General features: G+C 32.7%; 1 protein-coding gene across 2 annotated transcripts in view; it reads left to right on the top strand.

Annotated features, from left to right (window-relative positions):
• Nucleotides 1–20053, top strand: part of Barc (RRM1_TatSF1_like and RRM2_TatSF1_like domain-containing protein barc) — a 99080-nt gene that overhangs the window by 16982 nt on the left and 62045 nt on the right. The gene's annotated exons all lie outside the window — the stretch shown is intronic.

Genomic DNA, 20053 nt, shown 5'->3' with positions numbered 1-20053 from the left:
TCCCGTTTCGTTTGTCAAACCCCGTCTTCTGTCGAACGGCGGATTCGTGACACTCGACACCGGAAGGATTCTTCGAGAATTTCGTCCGCGAGCCCTCCCGAGAGGAAATTGAATCCCGCGTTTCTCAGTTCGCCGCGGAAGTCCACGGTGCTTGGAGTATTTACGAGAATGTTTATTACGTTGTGGTTCTCCTATTTGTCGTAGCGGCACATACGAAAGGTAATCTTGGATGATCGATGAAAGATTTTTTGGCAGACCTCGTAGAGTAGAAATGAAATTTTATGGGTTTTCTTTTCTTTTTTGTACGTTATACCGAGGTCAAAAGTAACCTCATATCATCTAAAAATAGAAACCACGAAAAGTGTCACAATTTATAAAAACTAAATTATAATTATAATAGTTTCTATTACTGAAAATATTTGTGTTCATAAATAAAAGAACCTAAGAATTTCGTGAAATTTTCTCATGGATCGAACGAATCTTTAGCAGCCATTTTGTTTCTTCTCATTGAGATGACGTTATTCAAGTTTTTTTATTTCTTTCTTTTTATTCTTATCTATAATAACATGTGAGAAAACTTAGAACAATTGTGTTGATATATAGGAATGTGAAAAATAAGAAATGCAAAATTAAAAGTAATGAACAGTTTATTTAAATATATAATTTGAATTTAAGTTTCTTAGTTTTCAGTTTGGTTTTTGATATTTGTACTGTTAATAAAATCTCTTTTTACTGAATATTTTTAATAATAGTAAAATACTAGTAGAAGCATTAATTTTGAATATTTATTTCATACGTTTGCCAACCATTTAATTCAATCTATAGGGACCTCAAATTTACACAAAAGTATTTCTTACTCTATTGCAAGTTTCTGAAAACTGGTTTCGAATTCTTCCAATTTTCAATTTATCAAACTGATATTTAAAAAAACAATTATTCAAAATTTGTGTTTTGTTTCTACTTATTTGATATGAACGAAATATTTCCTGTAATAAACCGATTCTGAATTAAGTAATGTTTTTTGTTAAAATAGATTAGAAAATAGAGTCTGGTCTTCTCTCCATCGAGAAGGTCAGGAATAAATGGCCCAAACGAAGTTCTGTCTTTTAAGGGTTAATTGTGCGGGAAGCAATTTATTGGGTTAGGTAAATTTCACGAAGAGAATTTGTCGTAGGTCTTGAATTACATTCCACTTTTACCATGTTAGTTAGGTATGCACATAAAATTAGAACCATTCAAAAATTTTACATTTGATTAGCTAATCAGTGCATGCATTCTCACGCTTTTCTCTAAATTTAAAAGTGTAAAATGATGATACTTTCTTATAATGAAAAATCAACATGTAGACTTTGATACATCAAGCGAAAAATTAATAAATTAAAATATGGTTGTTTTTCTATCACAGGCTCGATTTTACTATTCTAATCAGATGAATAATAAGCATATTTATTCTATTTAATAGAAATTGCTTATTTTTGTATTAAAAAGTTTCTAGATTTATAGCAAATCATCGGTTTATGAGATTCAGAATTTCTATGCCTTTTTGACTTGCCATTATTTAATTTATGAAGAGTTTTAAATTCTAATTACCCTAACTATCTGTAGACCTTGGTTTTTCTTTCTCTTTTTGCATAGATAGGAATTTAAAATTAGTAAGTCTTGTTTATAAGTATCTTTTTTATCAGTTCACTTACAATTTTCGGAAAAATTTAAAACTACTAAAATGACGGTCGTTAAAACTTTCCTGTCACTTTCTATTTACAAATGAAAATTATTTTGGATTTTATTCAAATAGACGGCAGAATTTATAAGTATTTCTGAATTATCACTGTTTTGAAAAGTGTGGTTTCAAGCGAAACACGATTTAAGTTTTCGTACCTGTTATTTCAGTGATGAAGTTGAAAACTTATATTGTACGGTTAATCAGCTATTCAGGCACTATAGGGCTCTTTCTTCTTAGCAGCGAAAAGTTCCCTGCTAGCTAACTTCTCCTGTCATTTGGTTACTTTAGCTTCTTTTTTAATATTTTGCGCTCGGACTTTCGTGATGAAAATACATATCTCTTCGATGCCTCGAACAATATCAGCAATAATAATAAGCATTCATTGATCACAATATACTGTCAAAGTTTCATTAAAAATGGCGGAACGTATGCTGCAATATAAATGGTTTACGTCCAATTAATAATAAGTGAAATCTTGGGAGCTATTTTCCAAAATACGCACGTTTTAATTCTCGTTTTTATACCAATGATATTCAGTTAAGTAATGCTTGAGAAAATCATCCTTAAAATTTTGACTACAGTCGATTTTGAGACAAGTACAAGTTGTGGGCGGAAAGCTTTTTCACGCTTCGAGTAGCATATATGTTGAACGCTTATAGAGGGTGTATTTTCTGATCTAGCTCGTAAATTTCGTTGCTATTTTTTACCATTATTGTATACTATAAATATTATAACATAATATAAAAATTCGTTAATAAATTCTAATTCATAAATTAATGAATTTAATCAATGAATGAATCTAAATCTAATCTAAAATTGCTATTTGTTATACGTGAATAAAATTTGTACGACTTTATCGTTTCCATGACAACAAAAATAAAAGGTATTTTTACAATTTTTTAATAATAATTTCGTATGCTTGATTAAAGTCGCTTGCTATGAATGGAACTTTAAAATGAGTTTCAAAATGACCCCCGAATGGCGAAGTAGTGCAAAAGCTCTGTACGTGGCCAGCTGTTTAAAAGAGATCGATTTTCGCTGGACGGAAACATTCCAGCGTGTAGTAGTCGACGTCCATTTTTCAGTCGCGATTTTTCAACAACCGCCATCGACGCAGTGCACACATGGATGACACACTCTGAATGAAATACGAGGGTTACGAAGAATTCGTGCGTTAGGAAGAATCGGGTTAGTCGAGATGTACGCGAGTACCATCGACGAATCATTAATATTCTCGTTGAGTAAGAGAACGGAACGGTAACAGCCGACAAAGTATCAGTGTACCCTGACTCGTTCCCCTCTAATTGGGACGAGAAACAGCTTCTTTCGAGCTCGCGTAGATTTCACGACTTAAAATGTATTGCTGGAAATTTGTCACGCGTTTTCTATCGAACGAACGTTTCTACGTGTAGGCATGTGTTCGTAATCTATTGTTCCGTACAAAAAGTGAGCGAACGGGCAGCACAATGGACCGAATCGAAAATTTTAATGGGATTTTTGTACAACTTTTCCAACAAAAGATATCGGAACGAAATTTTAGCTGAAAACTAACAAAAAATTATCTTTTTCTAGCAGAGTATAGTATTGTTACATTGTTTGTTGTATATTTTTATTTGATCTGTTTATTTTGTGAAATGAGTAATATTTGTTATAACGTGTAATATTTTGTGTCCTGTTTGGTATGGTAGTTTTGTAACATTGAAAATTGGCCAACTGACGGCTCGCGAGCCAATCGTGACTCCTTCCCCCACTTTTTGATGATGGGAGGTTATTTCAAGCCATTATACAGAGAACTGGAGATAATAAAAAATATACAAACATTCAGAATCCAATTGTTCGTGCAGAAGCACTATGAAATTTATAAACAGACGCAATATTATAAAAATTATAAAAGATTAAGCTCAAAATAAATTAAATTTGAGAGTATAAAATCAATATTATATCTGCGAGTCTTATTCTAAATAAGAAAGTTGCTATAAAAATAGAAAAAGGGTTAAGAAATTTATTTCCATAATGAAATTGTTTGATATACGTTGCAATTGAAAAGTAACAAAAACTCAATGTATAAAATGAATTTATTTAATTCTGTTGACTACATTGTCTGGCAACAAATGATAATTTTCATAGTGATTAATGTTACTCTTAGTTTATCATTTCATAAATGAATTACAGCTTCCATACGCGAACAAATCAATTATGAATGTCGATAGATAAGCATTTCTTTTCGCGGATGGTAGAAAGTGTAATACGAATTGTATGCGTTTCGCACAATCGCGAATACCTTGCACATTACGTCACCATGTAGAATCATAAGTGAATGCGAAAGAAGTTCAACTGGCTTGGTTTGACATTTGTCATTTGTCAAGGATGAGTGAATTTGAAATTGAAATCATGATCGTTTGACAGTTACACGTTTCCACGGCTGTTCTGTTTGATTGTGAATGTTATAAATAATTGATGGCTATATAAGGCGGTACGGAGGGGGGCACAAACTGTAAACAATCATTTCAACGAAATCATGACCAATAATACATTTTTATTTTTTAAGAATGAGAAACTATTTGAAAACGTCAAGCAACATATGTCAAAAATTATATGGTATTATTTGTTACGATAAATTAGCGCTAATTTCGAATATATTTGCAAACGATAATTTTAACGTGTTTATAGAGTCATTAGTTATCGCTAATGACGTGTTGCAAGATGAGTATTTATTGCACCATACGAAGCAACTCAATTTTAGCTAATTTAGCTGTTTAGTATGGTCCAATAAATATGTTTCCAAATATTTAACGAGGTAATATATTACGTCGACGTTTCAAGGGATTAAATATTTCTTTGCGAATCAATTATATACTGTTACAAAATGTTAATTTCTTGAACAAATATAATAACTGTCATTTTTGCACCGTTTCTGCGTAACAAGATGCATAGAGAATGCAGCAGACCTTCCGATAAACCGTATTTTCATGTCTCACGGCTGCCAACAGCTGAACAAACATGCATTATGTTTATCATTATTTCCTCGTCCTTGAACTCAAATACCCACTCTACGTGCACATGTTCCCCGTGAGTTTTTGCTTTAACAAAAAATATTAAAAATAGACGTATAACATAGGCTAATACTCGTTCTTTCGTTGCTTGCATTTTCCTTGTGGCAATACTCTTTACATACAATGAATACGTAATCCTTCAGCTTCAGCTGAATAACAGTTGTAAAGAAAATGTGCCAATGTATTTTTATTGAATAATAAAAATGAAAAATTTTAGTCCCGTTAGATATGCGTTGCACGATACGAAATAACAAATAAATGTTGCCTGTCATATTCGAGATAAGCATCACGAAAATTATAATTTGGACAAGCAGTAGTTTATTTAATGTAAACGTTTCAGCCTCTAATTTGGGCTTCGAGAAATATTATATATGTATAAGTAATTTTATTCTATAAGTAAGCAATTAACAGATTAAATATTTAAATCGTTAAATTGTCTTATCAGTAGATATTCGTCACATTAAATTTTATTGTACAAAGCAACAAATTCAAAATTTATAAAAAAAACTGACAAATTTTATGATTTTCCAAATTTTAAAAAATTCTAACGTATCATTTATAAATTTTTTGGTGTTACACCATATTTATAGAATTTACATGCTGTACACATCTGAAGATTTCATAGGCAAATAATTTATCCGAACAAAAAATTATTTTTCTTACGTGAAAAATACTAATTTTATTTTCAACCTTAAACAACGTTTATTTGAATAAAAACTTATTGGAATGGATCTTCATTAAAAAATGCCCAACTTTGATTAGTGTCAATTAAATGCTAGCTTTCGTTAATTTCAAATATAATTAACTGTATAATATTCCATAGTTTAAAATATAGACTATTTTGGACGAGATATTTCAGTCTTTCGACCATTTCCAAGCCGACATTCTTAAGATTCATGAAGCATGCTTTCCGCAGGTGTCGTTAGTCATTGTTTGCATTCTGGCGAAATACTCTGTGCCGTTTTTCATTTCTAACTCTGGACGGAATCCAAGAAAACGTAGTGGTTCCAAAGTTAATTCGTATTTACTGTCCACTGGTCAACCGTGTATTTTTATTATGCACACTCCAATTGCTGTTTGAGCACGTTCTTACCGATTCTCGGATCGCGTTCGGTTGCACACGATTTTATCTTAATTGCTCCGTTTTCATTTCACTTCATTTTTCCTTTCGATGTTTTTTGCCCCTCTTTCGAACGTGTTGTGTTCGTTCATCGATTCCGTTTCTCGTTTTGCACGGCTGTAGTTTGCGCCTTAACAAGGCTGTAATTTTCATTTAATTACAGGAATTAAAATATCGGGGCCAGGCCCTCTTGTTTCCTCTTTTTCTGCGCGATCCGAGTGATTTATTAAGTCGCTTCACATGCGAAATAATGGCCCCGTGCACGAGCAACGTGTTCTTCGCTTCCTTGAGCTCCGTGTATACATTGGATACTTCTAGACTTATTGCGATTTCATTCTTCTATTTATAGGAGCATTCGAAATGTTTCTTTTTCGTTTCGTATTTTTTTTTCAGTAAATTTAAAGTCTTACTAATATTGTTAAAAATGGGTCCATAATTTGTCCCTGAGGCCTGCTAGTGAGACTACTCGTTAGGCAACCCTAAAAGCAACCCTAGCAGGTCTTGGTTCAAATGCTGGGACATTCAGTCGAGAAGTGTATACTAATAGATATGGTCGCTCGAGCACTTGTGAGAGAGAAAGGTTGAGCGTAGCCCTCTACTGGCGAGTGTAGGAAGTATCACCTCCACGTCAGTTATGGGTGATAGGATCCACCACTATGAAACTAGAAACATGAATTCTCTTAAAAAAGTACTAAAACAAATTTTAGGTAGATTACAAATGGTCTAAAAATCAATATTCTAGTCTTGCAGAATATCATACAATTTTAATCTGATAACGTGTTAATTCATTTATTATTCAATTTTTGGATTAGAAACTAACCGAGTTATGTAATACACAGTTTTGAAAAAGAAAGTTTTAGATGAGACTTCGAACAGGTTCGCTACCGGGTCTTTGGAGTGCAAAGGGGTTAAAGGATGTCGAGAAGCGAGATAAAATCCGGTCGCGAACTACCCTTCAGAATGCACTGGGGACGTCGATAAATTTCCGCGACGACTTCGTTAATAGTGGAATTGTCTCTGGGAGATGTAATTCCTTGAAAGTAGTGCCCGAGCACGTCCAGGCTGGAAGAATAACGGCTTGACGACGTTTCGTGTTCTGGCCAAAGCAATATCAATTGAACGTCAAACGTCTCACAGATGCGGCTGTCAGATAAATGTCCCTTCTATCTAATTGGCACGCGGTTGTTCCACGGGTGGCCCGGCCCCGGTATTTTCGAGGCGCGTTTACACCTAAGTTTAGTTTACTGCAGTCTTGGAAGCAATTTCATTTCGTAGCGTTTCATTGGATTCGTCGTAGTAAAAATGTTAATTTTGCCTCGAACTTTTGGATCTATCGAGACTTTTGGGCGACGACGAACATGATATTTTATAACCCACCCCTATCTTTTATTTTGTGTCCAAGATTTATAAACAGAAAAAAAGTCTTATGATTATTCGAATTAATTCACAATTAAGTTGTATTTACTTTTTATAGAATCTCACATTTCTGTGTTCTCTTCTTCGGTGTTTAAACAAAAATTTTATGAATAAAATAAAAAATTTCAAACTTGAATAGCAGTAGTTTTCTTACAGTAATTTGGAAGAAAGGAAAATATAGAAAAGAATTGGAAAGGAATTCACAGTGCACACTATGATTATTTTGTTTTAAGAAATAAGTTTGAAAATAGTAATTCTGTATTTGAGATTCTAAAATAATTTGCAAACATTTTAATTACGTGGTGGCTTCATTTTCAAATTACAGTTACATTCGTACGTTTTTAATTGCATTATTATGGGAGACGAATTATTTTCAAAGAAAATTATTTTGTAAACGTAAAGAGCGTTCCATACTGTGGTACAAAGTTAAAAGAATCCTATTATTGCCGATGTTTTGAAAGAAGAAAAGGATCGCTTTTAACAAGCTCGTTAGAGCTCTATAGTAACTAGCCAAAAAACATTCGAGCAAACAAGTTTTAAGGATATTTTAGACTCGCTTGTCGTGAAAGTTCGTTGCAGACGAACATTTATCGAGATAAACCTATTTTCCACTACTAAATAATATCCGAGAAGACTATAAAACTCCAGATTTTTTGAAAGCACGTTTTTACGCGTTCCATTTTGACGCGTACTTTGTACTTTGTCATGACGCGATGACGTACAGTCAAAGAACGTCGTCGAAATTGCATTAGCACAGTTGCAGGGACCTGCAAAGAGAATCGATTCATTTTATCAAAGTATTGTCGCGAAGCTCGAACGCGTCGAACAGTTACATCGAAATAGAGTTTTCGTAAAAATTAACAGGACGACATGATATACTATTAATAACAAAACAGCAAAAAACATATTTTTTTCATTTATAAATTGTTGGAATTTCGTTACCATGCTGTATAGAATTCTTTCATTTGGGGAATGTATTATTAATTTCTAAATAGGTATCAGAAAAATAAGAAGAGAAATAGTTGATTTTAGGCTTGCAAAGACTTAATTATATAGATTAATCTTTAAAATTGTTTGTCTCGTGAATTCACTTTTGTAAATGTTTATTATTATGAGAATAATAATGTTATCCAAACTATGGTAGAATCTTCAGTGAACTTGAACAATTACATTTTCCTGGAACATGGAAAACCACAAACAAAGTTAAAAAAAAGCTCTTCTTGTTACTGTCGATGTCTTTCAGAGGGCAGAGGATTATTTTTAACAAGCTCGTTAAAGCTATTTGGTAACCAGACAATAACTTTAAAATTTTTGCGTAAGTTCTTCGAATATTAAAATTGAAGTCAAATAGTATTTTAGCTTTTTATTGATATATCGTCTTTGATTATACGTTTGTTGCATAATCAATTACGACAGGAGACCAAGATACTTTAAATAGCTAAGCAAAAGGAGTCCTCATCGAGAAACTGAGGGGAGATATTGAAAGCGTTAAAACATTTTAATATTATTAGGAATAATGTTTAAATTCTTCTTCCATTTTTCAACGATCTCTAACATGAGCTTAGATTATTTTAACAGTTATTTCACACATTCAGTTAGAACTTAAAACTCGCAGTCTTGGTGCCATGTTTGTATTGGTCACGTGGTTTAGTGGCAAGAATCAATCACGTGTTTCTTTCTGCGTTACCTGTACGCATTCTTTTGTTGACGCGTCTTCAAACTACGTGCAGCGCACACATGTTACGTCTGAGGATTAAAAACTGATATACAGATATACTAGAGTCCAAAGTAAGATGAAAATCAAGAATACGAATTTGTTGATTGAGGCTTGGTTAAAAAGTTATTAACGTTTAAAGTTCCGCCTGTAGAACGGCAATGGACCATGCAATTTTTTTTTAATTCATTTTTTTCTTTTCTGTATTTGTATACGCAAAATATGTTATTTTAAATTAAAAAAATGTATGAAAAAATATATTTTTATTTGATGTTAGCTTTAAATTTTATTCACTATACAAACAATAACGCGTGGAAAAATATTTTTGTTTATTGTTACTTGAAATACATATATTTTTTTCTCGAAAATGTGTAGGATTTTGGGGGTATGTCTATTCACCAAAAATGATTGTAATTGACCTCCACAACCGAAAATAATTTTTTCAGAATGATTTGAAATTTTTTAATTTCGCCGAAAAATATTCCGGTCTGTATGGTAGTCAGATTCGATCCATTGCTCTAACACATTCATTGTCACTCTTGTATAGAAGTACATGTATTTATTACACAAGATACAATATCTTACAAAGTTCTTAGTTATAGAGGTTATAGATGTTTAATTTAATGAGAATATACATATATATTTGCTGCGTGTGTTGTGTATTATTAAAATTACAGAAATTGGTATCAGAATAGTCTTTTATTTAATGGCTGCTATTCAACTATTCGTTCCCAAGAACGAGGTCAAGCAACATTCAGGTTAGCAACATAAAATGAAACGAGATTTCCGAGTAGATAAATTATTCAAATTTTCCTTCATAATTCTCGCGTTGGATGAAATTAAAGATTTGCTCTCTATCATTTTTCGAATTGAATAACTGCACGTTCATTCTTCTCCATTTTTCGTATCTTTGATATTATATTGTTTTTATAGAGTTCTGTAGTTTCACATAAAGTTTTTGCTGTTCCCTGTTTCATATTCTTTTGAATGCAATACTGAAGAGCTTTATGGCGCGCGTTTAAAAGTAATTTACTTGAAGGGAAACGCGTTTCGTAAATTAATTTAAGTATTAACTGCCAGACTGATGTTAAAGACTGCATGTTAAAGAACATCAAACTATTTATAATATTGGAAGTACACTTATGCATAGTTTTGCATACTACATGGATATGAAAAGTAAAATAGATTTAGGAAGTAAACTGATATATATTAATGAGAATTTATCAAAATTTGTAAGCAAATTTTAATGAAAATTTATGCATTTTGAAATACAAAATTGGACGTTCAAAACGGTTCTTTTCTAAAGGTAAATTATTTCGAAACGTTCAAAATTGTATATTACATATACATTTTTCTCCCATTAAAATTCCCTCGTTCAAAAATCAAGTTTATAATTTATAATTAAATTAGAAGTCTTATTATTAATTCCATTATACTATATATTGTTTATTTATAAGCAGCGTTCTGTAACTCGATTGTAAACACATCATTATATTTCCTTTTTTACACTAATGGGTTTTTATCTATATAATAAATGAATATAGCTTTGCATTTGTAATGACAATAATATGGAATTAGATGTTCATACAGTTTCTCGTAGAACTAATTAATATTCTATTACATTTAATTTTTTTCCCATCCATTTATGATGTTTGGCTGTTTCATCAAGTTCATTCGATCTAAAAAATAAAGTTAATAATGTATATTTAAAAATCTGCACGAAAAATATGAGAATGTAATTTATAGCTTATATTCCGGGAGTGTAGTACCGTTAACCCATTTTCATAAGTGCGTCAGAAAAATTTTGCCTCATTTTCTATACTTGCAGAATACGTTATTAAAATATAAATATGTTCCAGATTATGAAAAGTACAGACTTTTTGCGATATTCGTTTTCAGCTTTGAAGATTTTACGATTTTTAAAAAGGGACGAAGATGTATGTATATTGTTTACATTTTGTTGGAAAGTATCCTTGACTCTTTTAAATTAATTTACAATAGAAAATTTATTCAAAACTAAAAATTTTCAACGGCAATTAAAAATAAATTTTTTCTATTCAGTAATTTCTTTACAAATATAAAACCATTTAATAATAAAATTCATTCACAGGTCGTTGTATAGGTCGTTGAATTCGTTTTTTCGTTAAAATGCTATAAAGTCAAAAATATAATTTAAAAAAATCAAGATTGGTTTTTTTTCTCAAGAAAAAAATTTTTCTTTCTAAAAATTGCACTTTGTTTTTCTCCAAGTACGTATTAACTTTTATTGCAAACACTGTTTTGTCAGTTAAGATGAACACCTTGTATACGTACGAAATTAAATTTCGAGGCAACAATTCGGACGCGAAGTTTCATTTGCAGTGCTCTTTGGTGCGTCACTAATGAAGTCATTCATGATCTAAAGATGCCCATGATCAAAGATGAAATTTTCAGATCTAGGAAATCGTCAGACTTATTTCGCCTCACAGACCACACGTATAGAAATGCCTAGCCCATTAGATGTATCAAATAGATACTTTACAAGCAATCTCTTAATATGGCGGCACCGTTCGCTTTATGTACACTCTAAAAATACTCTCGATTCCATGAGAACCGTAACTCTTCATCTACGTAATTACTATTGGACGGTTACCGCTCACGTCTCTGTATCTTCTCAACTAATTTACTTATTAATCTGTTCGTAAATTCGATCGTATTTGGACTGTGGGAAAGTTCTCCCATTTATCTCGTTCAGTCTTTACAGTGTTGTAACACGAATAGATAATGGCATCAATTTACGAAGCCTATTATTATTCTAAATCGAATACCATTTTCCAAGCAGTCTATCTCGCGTGGAAACACGTGAAAATATTATTGAAATTGTACAAAATGCATCCACGTAATGCATGTTGAACAACAATGCATCCAAACATTTTAAAATAATTTGTAACATACTTCTTTGTGATAAATATTTTTTCGTTTTGTGAACTGTTACGTTTAATTAGCAGTGTACTTCTAGATAAAAAAAAAAATAGCACATGGCGTGGTATCTTTAATTTCTCACGTTGTAATTATGATAGGTTGAAAGTTGCGAGCAACATGTAAACATTACGTAGTACGAACATGGAAAAGTAACTTGCAATTAGCTTGACGCGACTTGTGACTCAGTATGTTCCCCTTGAAAGAATATAAAACATGAGTTGGGAGAAGATAATACTTACAATAATAGACATATATTTAATATTAAATATGAGCAATAATTTAATAGTGGGAAGAACGGTTTTTATTTAATAGAAGCAAAGTCACGTGTAATTGATTAAAATAGGTGAATGATTACGGAAAAAGGGAAAGCAGAACTGTAGTATAATACTATTCGATCGTGAGCGCAATATTGTGTGCTGCTTCCAATTCTTGCGCTACATCAAAGGAAATTCCTCGCAAAGCTGGAGTTAATATGAACATTCAAAACGTTCGTCGTCTGCTCCTGACATGCAGTGATGTAAATAGAATTAAAATTCGAAGCAAGCTTTTCTGGGAACCAAGACGCAAACAAAAACGTCTGAAATTGCAAAGGTGCACTTGAAGGTGTCTCGATAACAGGGGTATCCTTACAGATGAAAAAAGACGTTTATCTTCGATTAATAAAAAATAGAATTATCACATAGGGTAGTTGGTTCGAGCAATTGGACATGTTCCAGGGATGAAATAATACCATGGATAAATTATTTTATGTGGTGCTCCACGGGAAATGGGTTTTTATGTCAAATTTCAATTTCGTTGGCAGGAAACTGTTAGGTAGCAATACACTGTTCTATTCAATTTAAATATGCATAGTGGCGAAATGAAAAATAGCCAAATCTAACCTAATATCTCGGAAGCTAATAAATATCTGAAGCTAAAATTTTATATTTAGGATCCACATTTCCTCTCTTCCATCCCCTATAAATTTCATACCAATCGGAGAGGGCTGTCATTCGGAAGTACAGAGTAAAAGTTTTTGCCCAATATCTTGGAAACTATTAAATACCCGAAGCTAAAATTCTATATTTGAAATCCATACCCCCTCACCTCCGTCTCCAATAAATTTCATGTCAATCGGAGAGGGGTGTCATTCAAAAATACAACCCCTATTTTTTTTCAACAGGAAGTGACCAATAATAGTTTTTGACGAAATTTGACGACCTCATTGCATCTGTTACGATATAATATTGTAACGTGCACGTCCTGACAAGGCGTTCATTCACCAAAAATTAATTTAATAATAGGGATCGTTCGTGCGCGTTGTATTTGTTAAAGGAATTTCGTCCAGGCGCTTTCTGTTCGGTTACACATTGGACGAAATCTGCTTACAGAGCGTAAAAATAAATTTAAGGTGGTCCTTCGGGTGACTCACGGCGCGTTGCAAGGCATATACAAGTTTTTTTCTCGGTGGCTGTCCGCCAGCTCGATTACTCAGACATTGCATTACAGCGTGGATATTGCACCGTCGGTTCTTTTGAGCCTCGTTTTGCTTTTTTAAAATTTCGTTTAACGGGTTCTGGCCGAGGCTGGGTCGAATCCAGGGCAGACGAGCGACCGGCGCGATTTCACTCGCAGTTTTGCTTAAATTTTTATCGCCGCGGCGAGATTTCAACGTGATTTTACGCGATCGCGGATAAGCGAGGTGTCTTGTAAAGCCCGTCCCGTCCAAACAGCGCGTAAAAATTCCAGCAGGCTGCGTATTTTCCAGCACTTTTTTTCAAACCAGTTTCAGAAACCGTAATCGGTCGCTTTCTAAACTCTTACAAATGGGGAGCTTTTAGATTATTTTTAGCGTTGCCCAAATCATCAAGATTAGGGAGGATTTCTTGTATTTATAAATACAATAGCACTTTTATAAATAACTAATGCGAATTCGATCACTTAGTCTATTATAGGATAAAAGTATTAATAAATAAATTATAAAGAGAGAGATCTCAAAGAATATTACAAATTTTTTTTGCTTCCTGATTTTTTAAAAAATGTCTGTCGATATAAAGTATATATACTAATTAATTGTTGGAAGTTTATTTTTGTTATAACTACGAAAATATATCTTGCTCTGGGTTAATTTATTTTTAGAATAAATTGCAAACAATTAAGGTTTTCATGCTGCTACGTCATTGTCAGAAACAAAACTGTGATTCTCTAATTTTAACTATAATTTATCCCAGTGAACAGCAAATACTTTACTATTATTTTTGATACATGTCGGTATTAAAATATCTGTATAATTGACATAATTAAAGGACTTTAAAAAACAGTCGCTTCTATGTTGGAGAATATAACAACCGTTACAAATGTACCATGTTTCACTGCGCATTTCTTCAGAGAAATGGTCTTTACAGCTTCTGGTAGGACTTTTTTGTAGATCTGTAGATTTTATTTCTTCTAGGATGTGCTCCTTCATTTTACCTGACAGGCGGGAAGGTAATCTTCGCGAGGAGCTTCTCTGAAAATTCCTGAGAAAGCGCAAAGCATTTGGGAATTGAGAACTGTGAACAAACTCGCGATGCGTCATTTTATAAAAACTAACGGAAACGAAATTTAGCTCTGAACGTATAAAATATCACGATGAAAAGTAAATATAACAATTAACAACAATTCGTGAATAAAAGTCTCTATTACTTTTACGCTCTTACAAGTTTAAAGTATAATTTAAGGTGTATGTATATTTTTTTAAAACCTTTGTTGGATGTATTTTTCTTATGAATATATATTATGGTGACACTTGTCAATTGGGTGTTTTTGGATTTTACAATTTTGATTCCAAATTTCTATGCAAATGACAAAATACAGTCGGTAAAAATAATTTTTTAATTTTGCTACACCGTCTTATTTTCCGTGTAAATCGATAAAGAATTCGTCTAAAATCTTTCTTTTCAAGATAGCATCAAGGGGTGCAACCTTGGCGGTTTCACCTTTACTAAAACTACTCTCGAAGGTTTCGCCCCTTGACCTGGATCCATTTTGACCCGAATCTGAATTGTATTATTTTTCATTTCAATACAAAATTCACGATTTTATTTTTCCGTCTTTATATTTGTAAAATGTTTGTATTTATTGTTAATTTCGCAAGTTCGATTAGTATTATTGTTTATGAAAAATCAGAATTTCACGACTCCGGAATAAAATTTGCATTGGCGTAAATTTTAAATTAAACTTCAGTTACCGCGTTTATACAGTAGAAAAAAATTGATTTTTTTCTGCTGTAAAAAATTTTACAAAAATTAAGGGGAGTCTTTTGGTGGATGTTATTTGCCAGTAACCCTCGCATCACGTACAAAATAGTTCGTACGAGGGAAAGCGTTGGGAGGGTTAATCGACAGCGAATTACAGTGGAAGAAAATGGCGGCGTCTGGGAAGAGGAGACCTAGTAGTTGAATCGAAGCGACAAACTCGATCACGTGAACATCTCGATCGGATACCTGAACGGATGCGTTCTTCTTTACTGCCGGGGTCGATCTCTGACCGTGTTCCGCGAAAGGAAACACGATCGTCGCGTTGAAACGGCCGATGGCAGGTAGTTCAGGTAGAACTGGAATTCGAGTATCAATAATTTACCAACGTCTTGCACCCAGACGTCGTCAGTCCCGCGCAGTGAACAACCGCGACGGAATTTCTCAGCGCGTCGCAAATTCACGACTATCTTGGAAAAAATGTTAAACAGACGAGCACAGGTGTCAGTCTTCTAAGATCGTCGCGAGGTTAACTAATTTCTACATCGTTCCATCGTGTAAGTAATAATTTCGAGCATCGTCGTAAGAGAGACGATCCTCACCGTAGAAAAAAGTATTAATTAAGTCTCGGATTACTAATCCATCCTAACCTTTTAATTAACTCCGTCGCCCTCGCAGAAAATATAAAATTAATATAAAGTTAGGTTGACCTGGAAGATTTATTTAGAAAATTAAGTAAAAGGTATTTTAAATTAACTTAATCTATATTGGTAATAATGTAATCGTTGTTTACCCTATACATACAGGGTGTTCGGCCACCTCTGGGAAAAATTTTAATACAGGATTCTACAGGCCAAAATAAGACGAAAGTCAAGAATACCAATTTGTTAAAAAGTTATTAACAATTAAATTCAAAACTTTCAAATCGTTCTGGAAAAATTATTTTCGGTTGCGGGGGTCAATTACAATAATTTTTGGTGAATACACATACTTCCGAAATCCTACCCACTTTCGACAAAAAATTCGAGTAAGTGTTGAAAGTTTTGGGTGAAAAAAAAGACTTTCGAATCGTCTTGGAAAAATTATTTTTAGTTGCAGGGGTAAATTGCAAGCATTTTTGGTCAATAGACATACCCCCGAAATCCTACTCAGTTTCGAGAAAAAAATTCCTTACCGAAAATATAATTTCTGGCCAGAAATGTCTGCCCGAATTTTCATGCGAATCTTTAAAACGTGATAACTTTTGAACGGATTGAACGATTTTAATGTTTAAAAAAGCAAACTACGCGTATTTTGGTGGAGAATATGTACAAATCGCAAAAATATTCGAAAAGTTGGTCTTTGACCCGCAAAATGAGGGAAACCCCATAAAAATGGTCCAATTTTCAAACAGCCATAACTCCTACAATTGTGAATATATTTCAATGAAACTTTTTTCTAAAGTAGAGCTCATGGGTACCTACAAAAAAGTATTACACAACTTTTCTCTAGGGTGTCAAATAAAATTACTAAAAATCCAAAATGAATTTTGAAGAAAAATCGACAGGGTGCCTAAATTTTTCGACGAAAAAAAAAAATTTCAAATCGTTCTAAAAAAAATATTTTTGGCTGCGGGGGTCAATTACAAGCAGTTTTGGTCATTAGACATGCCGTCGAATTCCTACCTACTTTCGAGAAAAAAATTCGAGAATGTGTGGAATTTTTCGACAAAATTAAACAATTTCAAATCGTTCTGGAAAAATTATTTTCGGTTGCAAGAGTCGATTACAATCATTTTTGGTCATTACACATACCCCCGAAATCCTACTCAGTTTTGAGAAAAAAATTCCTTACCGAAAATATAATTTCTGGCCAGAAATGTCTGTCCGAATTTTCATGCGAATCTTTAAAACGTGATAACTTCTGAATGGATTGGACGATTTTAATGTTTAAAAAAGCAAACGACGCGTATTTTAGTGTAGAATATGTAGAAATTCTAAAAATATTCGAAAAGTTGTTCCTTTACACCCTAAAATAAGAAAAACCCCATAAAAATGGTCCAATTTTCAAACAGCCATAACTCCTACGATAGTGAATATATTTCAATGAAACTTTTTTCTGAAGTAGGGCTCATGGGTACCTACAAAATAGTATTACACAACTTTTCTGTAGGGCGTCAAATATAATTACTAAAACTCCAAAACGAATTTTTAAGAAAAATCGACAGGGGGTAGGTGCCTAAATTTTTTGGCGAAAAAAAAAATTTTCAAATCGTTCTAAAAAAAATACTTCTGGTTGCAGGGGTCAATTACAATCATTTTTGGTGAACAGTCATATCCCCGAAATCCTACCTACTTTCTAGAAAAAAATTCGAGAATGTGTGAAATTTTCGACGGAAAAAAAAAATTTCAAATCGTTTTGGAAAAATTATTTTCGGTTGCTGGGGTCAATTGCAATCATTTTTTGTGAATAGACATACCGCCGAAATCTTGTGCATTTTCAAGAAAAAAATTCAATACGGTCGGAACTTTAAACGTTAGTAATTGTTTAACGAAGCCTTCATCAACAAATTGGTATTCTTGATTTTCGTCTTCTTTTGGCCTCTAGAATCGCTCATTAAAATTTTTCTCAGTGGTAGTCGAACACCCTGTATATGAGAAGCTACATGCTGGGTTTTCGTGTGTGAATAAAATTATTTTGTTTAGAAGATTGAGTGATTTGTTTTGGTATTTTATTATTTTGTAAATAGTAGAATAGATATCAAAGTGTATGGTGAAAAATTGCTTCGTATAGAATGTTTTTTTAATTTTATTTTATTTAAGGTTGTCTATATTTATACATTACTGAATAGATGAATAATGAAATTGAAAGTACACTACAGTTTTTGTCATTTAAAGTAGTAATTTTGAAACTTTTTTGTAATGCTTTTAATTAAAAATCTATTGTATATTTTAAACGAAAAACGTTTGTAGTTTCTATAATCTTTCACTGGCATAGAAATAAGAGTAAAACGAGAAAATGTACAAAAAGTATATGTACTTACTTGAGATTAAACTGTTCCATAATTAGTTTCCGTTCGCTTGATTGATGTACACTCTTACCCACGGGAACATAATAATCTCGAAATTTATCACTGTTCTGAGGTAACCTTAATTACATGCATTTCCAGCATGCACTTCTCTATCGGAAGTTTAATTTGAAATATTATTAATTTTCTATAGTCACGTACAAAGATGTCTGGTCGTAATGAAAGAGTCAGATGGGGCTAAAAATAATTCAGAATTTAGAATTATATTTATCACTGGATACTGAATCAATCCATGCATTTTCTAATACTATTAAGTATATTTTTGTAATCGTAGAGAGTACCAAGAAATTCATCAAAGCAGTACTACTCTAAGAATGATAGTTGGCAGAAACTGTGATGAAGTCTAATGGCCTATATTTAATGATTTTATGTTTCCAATGAAATTAATCGATTAGTGCCCAATTCTGAACCGTACAGCTTTCATTCTAGTCCACGTATGACACAAAACTTAAAAAAAAATTAAATGTTAGTTCATTCATCACGTTTTTCAAACAGCCTCAAACAGAAAAGGTATTTCAGATACTATTTTAAGGGGACCAGGCAGTCAGATTGGGCCATTTTTAAAGGGCTTATTAAAACAAAAGAACGGTTAGGTATAAATAATTTCCCTTTTACAACATTTTTTATTTGCAAAATGTTGAAACACGAAAAGGGATAATATTTACTTGAACGAACGTGTACGAATTAAAAATATCGAAAGATACGTGCCAACTTGGTTTTTTTTTTAAATTACGGGTCTACGAGATTTTGTGCAATCTTAATTTAAATAGAACATCCTATGTTTGAACTTTCCTCTTCGAAGGTTACGAGTAATTGTAAGGTAGTACGCGTCTGAAAATATATTATTCGAGTGAAGCAAATCAGTGTTCTTCTACTCGATGTGCTTGTGGAACACTCGACCGATCAGCTGGTTAATAAATGAACCGATTCCGATACATAATTGCTAATGGGTATCTTATCGCAATTGTGCTACCATACATATAGCTATCGAATATACGCCGAACAATGTAATCTAAATGAATCTGGATCGCCATTATGTCTTTCTGTAATAGCTAATGGGATTGCGTATCAGTTTTCCATTTAAACGGTAATAATAAGTTTATTCGGAAGCATTTGGGATTGTACGAGACTTTTTATGCAAAGCTCTCTGTTTCCGTCAAAGTATTACGAACATGTTTATATTTTAGGTCAAGGCAAAAACAGATTTCTTTTTATCAAATTTACAAGCATACACATTATCGATTACAAGTTTCAGATGACCTCAATGGAAGATGAAAACTTCCATTTTTTATTCAAGTCTTCCTTTAAATCGGATAAGGAAACTACGAGTTTCGAATGGGTTTATAACAGTTTACTGTATCAACATTTTTGTAATTAAAAATGACAGGTTTCCTTTTCCATTTTACGTTTGAATTTAAACCCATTTATTCAAAAACTTTTAATATTGCCGATAGCAAGATTAATTCATCGTCAAGACTAAATTGGATAAAAATATTTGAAAAAATATTTCATATTTTTTCAAGATATTTTTGACTAACGAGATTGTTTATTCAAACTTTCCAGGTATTCGGAGTGTCAATACTCCATGCATTCTAATTAGTTTCTTACTCATAATAGAATTCTTGCTATGTAAATGTCGAATCCATCGACAGATCCGATTTTCTAATGTGCACATTCGATCCCTGGAATGTAACCGAATGAATCATCCGTGGAATTGCAGGTCTCGTCGTGTATCGAAAGAGAATTGCGTAGGCGTAGCAGCATGCAAGCGAATACTTCAATGA

The sequence above is a fragment of the Colletes latitarsis genome, chromosome 1 (assembly GCF_051014445.1).
Source record: "Colletes latitarsis isolate SP2378_abdomen chromosome 1, iyColLati1, whole genome shotgun sequence".
Taxonomy (NCBI): Eukaryota; Metazoa; Arthropoda; class Insecta; order Hymenoptera; family Colletidae; genus Colletes; species Colletes latitarsis.
Note: the sequence above shows the minus strand (reverse complement) of the source record. Positions and strands in the feature narration are given on the sequence as shown.